A 6,876-nucleotide genomic window follows, 5' to 3' on the forward strand; every position below is an offset into this window, starting at 1 on the left:
TTTCAGTTTTATATTTTTATTTCCAGAACATAGTAGATATGCAATAAATGTTGAACAGAAAATTAATTTCTTATGAGAATGAATTACTCTAAATGTTGTTTATGACTACTGTGAATCATTATATTAGAAGAGTGGTGAGAATGATTCTGAAGTACTCTGTACAAATTCTATAGCAAGATGAATACAACTAATGCTCACTGACCTTTTGGTAAATATTTTTCCATTGGCTTAGTCTTTCCTTTAAAGTAATATTTTTTCTATTTTCAAAAGCAATACAGATGTATTGTAGAAAATTAAGAAACTCAGGATTTTTTTCAATGAGTGATTATCAATAAGAAGGGCAACCTTTTATATTAGTCCAACGATTGCTTCAAGAATGGACATACGGGGCCGGCCGAGTGGCGCAATGGTTAAGAACTGGCTTGGGACGCCAGAGGGCCTGGTTCGGATCCCACATATGAGGGCCAGTGACACTGCCCTCTACAGCTAAGATGCTGAACAACAGCTCAACCTGGAGCTGGGCTGCCGTGAGTCACCGGCGACGGCGTAGGCTGCAGCCCCTGCGGCAGTGGGTTGCCATGGGCTACCGTGTGTAGCCAGCAGCCAGCGTGATCGGCCGTCCAGAAGCTGGTGACTGATCTGCCTCGCCCGGGAAGAGCGCAATGATGGTGCCAACTTGGGCCAGTGAAGCAACGTCCTCCACAACTAGACTGAAGAACAAAAGGACAGCAACTTGTCTGTTCCCCTTCCCCCAATTCCCCAGCACTGTTCCCATCCCCCCAGTGCCCCAATAAAAAACCTTTAAAAAAAAAAAAAAGAATGGACATACGTCCACTGGTGTGCACTGGAACAGGCTCACAAGAGATTATAGTGCACATCTTTTCCTTATTCTGTGTTCAGTGATGTAACATTGGTAGCTTAAAATAGGCATCATGGGCACATTTACATGACAGAACTTGGCAGAAGCAGCTTTCTTTCAATTAGTTTACCATCAGACCACGGCACTGCATATTATCCCAATACCAACCAGTGAGATGCAAAGAAAGGTTTGCTGGAGAATTCTGAAAGTGTTTTCTTCCTCTAAAGAGAGGTAAAAAAGAAACACATTTCTTTCACCTGATTACGGATGCATAAACCCTGTGTTTATATAATTTCAGATTACTCTTTTCTTCACTGAGTTAAGAAAACAAACAATGAGCATGTTCTTCGTTTTGCAGATCAGCACCCAATTACTGAAACAACAGGTTTTATTAGTGAATGATCACTGCATCTAAAACAGCCAAACTTTTGCATTATTTTTTGATATATACACCTAATTTGGATGCAATCTGACTTAAATAAAATATGTGTTACTAATGCATGTATATCATTAAAGCAGATCAAGGTCAGACTACAGTGAAAAATAAATAAGGTCTTAGTTGCATAGTTACATAGTTCATTACATTGTTGCCTATGCTTTGGGAAAAAAAAAACCTACCAAAGCAAATCTAGCACATAGGAAATCAGAGAAATGGGGCTGGAGACCTTTTTTGAGTTTCGCCTAAAACTCTTAGCAACTCAGAGCTTCCAGGTAAATGAATTGTTTGTTGTCGAGTCAATTTGAGACAGATTGTAATTACTTATTTACTGATATATGTCTAAATATTTGAATTTGTATTCCCCTTTTCCTGCCCTCATTTTTTTTTTCTTCTGTAATCTACGTCTCCTCCATTCCTTTGCTCTTCCCTGATTTGGCATCATGTTAAGTTCCTCTATGATCCTGTTTGTTGGTATGATCTCTCATATAATTATTCCTAGAAATAATTACAATATTTAGGTCTAGCATTTCCAGCACATAGTAAACTATTCACTTTTATGTTTGGATTATATTCCTCTATTAGTTAAAGAAAAAAAAAAGATATGGGTCAGCTATTTCCACAATGATGCTGTTTAACACTATACCAAACAGGTAGTGACTTACGACACACTTAGTTTATTCTTGTCCACGTGTCTGCTTGTGAGCTGGCTGTTAGTCTATATAAGGTGAGCTCAGCCCAAGTGGCACGTTAGGTTTGGATTTGCTCCACAGAGTTTTCATTTTCCATTGACCAGAGAACTAGTTTGAGAGATGGAGGATGCTCAAGGAGAGTGAGTATAAAACTACCCAAGGCCAGTAATGGTCTAGGCTCGGGACTGGCACACCATCACCTCTACATACTCGTACATGTCATGCTCAAGGCAAGTCACATGACCAAGGCCAACATCAATGAATGGAAACTGTACTCTGCCTTTAGGATGAGGGGATGCAAAGGCACATGACAAAGCAGGTAAATACAGGGAGGGGTAAACAGCCAGTTATATGTCACTTCTTGGATTTCCTTTATAATCCAAATTGTGAAAGTTGATTATATATGCTAGTTATATGAGCCCCAGTTATATCACATCATTTTGATGATCACAGCCTCTCTTCAAGGCAAGTGAACAACGTGAAACATGTATACATAACCAAATTCTTAAAATGTTGATTTACATATGACATACCTGTGATAAAAAATACCTTCAATAATTTCCCACTCCATACAATATAACTCCAAACACCTTAGCCTTAAGAACATTCCCAGTTTAGCCCCAAATTATATTTTTATCTATGTTTCCACAAGACCTCGTCTAAACAAATTCATATCATCATTCTGCACTTAAACTTTTTCTTATCTTTGATTTTATTCATTATTTTCTCCACCTGGAGAGCCTTTCCTTTTCCTCTATACTTTCTGATTTCTAGGCAGACCAAGATCCTGATAACCTAGTCCAGAGTAATCTCTCTCACTTATTTAAATTCACGTAGAGTTTATCAGCTACAGTTCTGATTTGTCACTCACAGTCACAAAAGGATAAGCATGGGCTCTTGTGCAACACTGGCCATATGGCATGCTGAGAGTAAGGAGGGGCTGAACTGGTAAGAACAAAGCAAGTGGGAAGAAGCCAACTCCAAGGACAAAAGTTAGAAATAACCCCAGGTGATGGATGGGACAGGCAGAGATGAGGTCAAGTAGAGAGAAAGGTAGAGGGATAGCATACAGACTCAGAAAATTACTTCCAAATTCTCACATTGCTGGTGCAAAGAGAAGCTGTTTTATATGACTTAACAGAGCTCCTGCTGGCTCTGGGGGCTGGGCAAACCTAGAGATGATTGTGGACACGTGTTATGGAGATGAGACCAAACGGGTCCTAACAATGATCACAACCTGCTTTGACCGTTAGTTCTTTTACATTTGTGTTTATAGCTAAAACTATAACAATATTTTCCCACAAATTGACTTCAAGTTCCTGGAAGGCAAGCTTTAGTTTTTATGTTTTATACCCACAGCACCAATAGGATTTTGAGCAAACTGACTCTAAGTGAGCTTGACTGACTGATACATTTGAATCTATGTTTTTTAAATAGCAAAACTTACTGTATTTTGCTGTGTATAGTATGCATTTTCCCCCCAAATTTGTGAGGGAAAAATAAGGATGCACATTATACATGGATGGTACAAATTCTGTATCTATATAAATGTTTTAAATTCTTTTATTTATGCTTATGAGTTAAAAGGGCAACTCTAGAAATCAATAGTGATATCCGTATGCAAAATAATACTCTGGAATACGAGCAAACACAGGAAACAAAGTGCAACTGACAACATATTCCAATGACTTTTTAAAATTTGCTATGTCCATTCATATTTGTACATTTTAAAACTTGCATTATAAAAGTTTGGTTTTAGATGGGAAGTGGGCAAGAGTAAACCTTATCCCGAGAAATAACGACTGGGTTGGCTGTACTGTATGCTAGAGAACAGAATCCTAGAAAAAAACAGAGAAAACAGAATTTGAGGGGCTTGACGCCCAGTTCTGACTGACATTACACCCATGAAGTTTAGCAGGAAAATCAGCTAAAAGAAAATGTTGCAGAAAAACAAATATCACAGATGTGGCTCCTAAGATAGATGCAAATATGGAAATGAAGTGGCCCTCTGTTATCATTTTTTTCTTGAACAAAATTATAATTTCATGGCATTTGGGATAATCTTGGCAGATCCTAGCAGGCAAGTGATAATAGCAGCAATAACTACCAGAAATGATCAGTAATAATTGCTTTCTAGCAGCTAAAGCCAATAGACCACAATTACACCTGAACGATGGAGCAGCGCAGATCAAAACACACTCACTTGAATAAGATTAAAACAGACTTAAAAACTGTCACAGAGAGGAAGGAATTACTAGAAGAGCCAGGCAAGGTCTTGGCACTTTCTTTCTTTATTATTTCTTTTTACTTTTATTTTTAAAATCCAGCTACATTAAATTTTCTTATGTTGCCTTATCAACCATATCAAAACCTAGAAGTATTTCTACATTTGTTTTGTGACACAAAGTGCATGGTGTAAAGTGTTATTCATTATATTTGGTTTGCAACAATGTGCATTTCAAAAAAAATCATAAAACAAAGTGTGAATAGACAGAAAAAAAGATTGATATCTCCAAAGCAGGAAAAAATTCATCCAATAATATAATTGACTTAATCTCACAATATACCTCTGAACTAGGTAAGTAAGGTGCTTGCTGATCAATTTTCAAAGGAATTGATAAGAAATTCATGGGCTTACTATCATTAGATGATGTACTTCTTCTCTGGTAGAACTTAATTACTTGTATTTAATACCTTTTGCAAAATATAATACTGCATTCCTCTTCCTCACTATGGTTTAACTTTATTTTATAAAAATACGGCAAAATAATTATTCATCCATTTTATTAATTACTCATATGTGTCAAATAGTGTTTTATTTGTTTGGTAAGCTCAGGGGATATCTACTTATCTCCTTGCCAAATCTGATTCCAGTGTTGCCACTAGCCTGATTTCTTGCTCCTTTGTGAATGTTCCAAGCTCTTTAGACCTTGTTATCTTTTGGCTTATTTGCTTTTAAATAGTTTGGGTTTAGGTTTACCTGTAAATCTGTCAAAAGTAATGATAGGGATTGATTCTTAAAGTACTCAAGCCAGTTGTGTTTAATTTGCTTAACATAAGTAGCATTCTCAGAAGCTCAGTGTAGTGCATGATTCAGATTTTTTTTTTAATGCCAACACTTTGGAATGGGTGAGATGCCAATTGTTACATGAGTCTACTTAATTAGCATTAAGAAAGTGAGCTATGCTATCACAATCAATCCTAAGTGGCACTTTGAAAGATCAAGGCCAATGAAAATATAAAATAATTCCCATTATCAATATCTAGGGACAAATTTCATAATCAATGTGATTTGTGGACTAAAATAGATCTATACACAGATAACCTATCTATGTAAAAATAGAGTTAACTCTTTTAGTAATCTATAGCAACAAGAGATAGGAAAATTATAGAGATGTCAAATACACCATTGATCCAAATATCTCATTTTAATCATTATTTTAAGCTCCCACTTACTAAATTGAATAAGAAGGAACATTGCAAGGTTCTCCTTTTTTTGGTCCTAAAGGTAAATGGAAAAAGGAAAATAAGAAGAAGGATGATTAAATACACAGACGAGATCATTGTTTTTGAGATAATTAAGAACTGCCTGTCATGGCCATTTAGCTGATTAATAGTTGAATGGTATTCACTGACCCAAATCCTCATCCAGGGCATCTGACATATCAAGGGGGCGAGCAGCTGCATGTGCCCACTGCTCAGCTGTAAGGGAGTCTGAAATTATTTATGTTTCTCTTCTCTGGTGAAAGGCAGACTTTGCCTCATGGGGATAGTTACACCTCACACACAAGATGGAGACTCGGTTGTCAGGTGGACAAAAAGAAAGATGAATGTTTACTACAAAAGCCAAACTCTAAATAGCTTGATAACATATACAATTACATGTTGAAGAAGAAAAATGCCTACTTCAAATTCGATGCTTTCATTTTCAAGAATAAGAATGACATACTCCAAAATAATATAATAACAACTTCTAAAACATTCAGTAGACACTTTACTATTCATATCTGATTTATGTTCTTCATGGGATTTGATGTTTTTAATCTCTCTTTATTGAAAATATTCTGCTTTGGTTTCTAAGGCACTATGCTCCTCTGACAATTGATGCAATAAAATCATTCTTCTTTTCATTTAAAAAAAAACCCTCAGTGATTATCATGTACCTCATACTGTTAGGCATTAGGAATAAAGTGTCAATTAGAAATTAACACAGAAAGGTGTACCAATTAATGGAAGTGACAGAGAAGTAAATTGATGATTATATTGATATTATTTGTGTTATAAATACAGGAGGTTATGGATATTTTGCATTTGGACATTTAATCAGCCTGGGGGAGTATGTTTTTCTGTGAAGGCTTCTCAGAGTAACTGATGCCTGATACACTCTACATACTGCTCCTATATTTACTTCAAATATTGCTTCTACTAGGGTTCTAATTTTCAACCTACTTTTTCATTTCCCATACTCTATTTGGCTAGTGCACCCACAATTACAGCCTTACCTTCCAACTTAACACCAATGATCCCTGAATACAACGGGTGCTAAAAAAATGTATACACATTTAAAGGAAAAAACTGTATTAATTGTAATTCTCAATATATACCGATAACAAAAGATGAATACAAGTCACATTTGACTTCTGCAATTACAAGAGGTGCTCAAAGTGGTTACCATCATATACATTTTTTTTGGCACTCCCGGTATATAATATCAGCTATAATCTCTCTTAGCAGGAGGATTGGGTTTTAAATATTTATTGGATAACCTCTGAATGCATCATAGAAATCTCAAAATCAGCCCGCTAAAACCTAAGTCATCCTCTTCTTGCACAAAAATCCTTCTTATATTAAATATTTCACCTGATAACACCAAATAATTCTGGACTTCT

The sequence above is a fragment of the Hipposideros armiger genome, unplaced genomic scaffold (assembly GCF_001890085.2).
Source record: "Hipposideros armiger isolate ML-2016 unplaced genomic scaffold, ASM189008v1 scaffold_510, whole genome shotgun sequence".
NCBI lineage: Eukaryota > Metazoa > Chordata > Mammalia > Chiroptera > Hipposideridae > Hipposideros > Hipposideros armiger.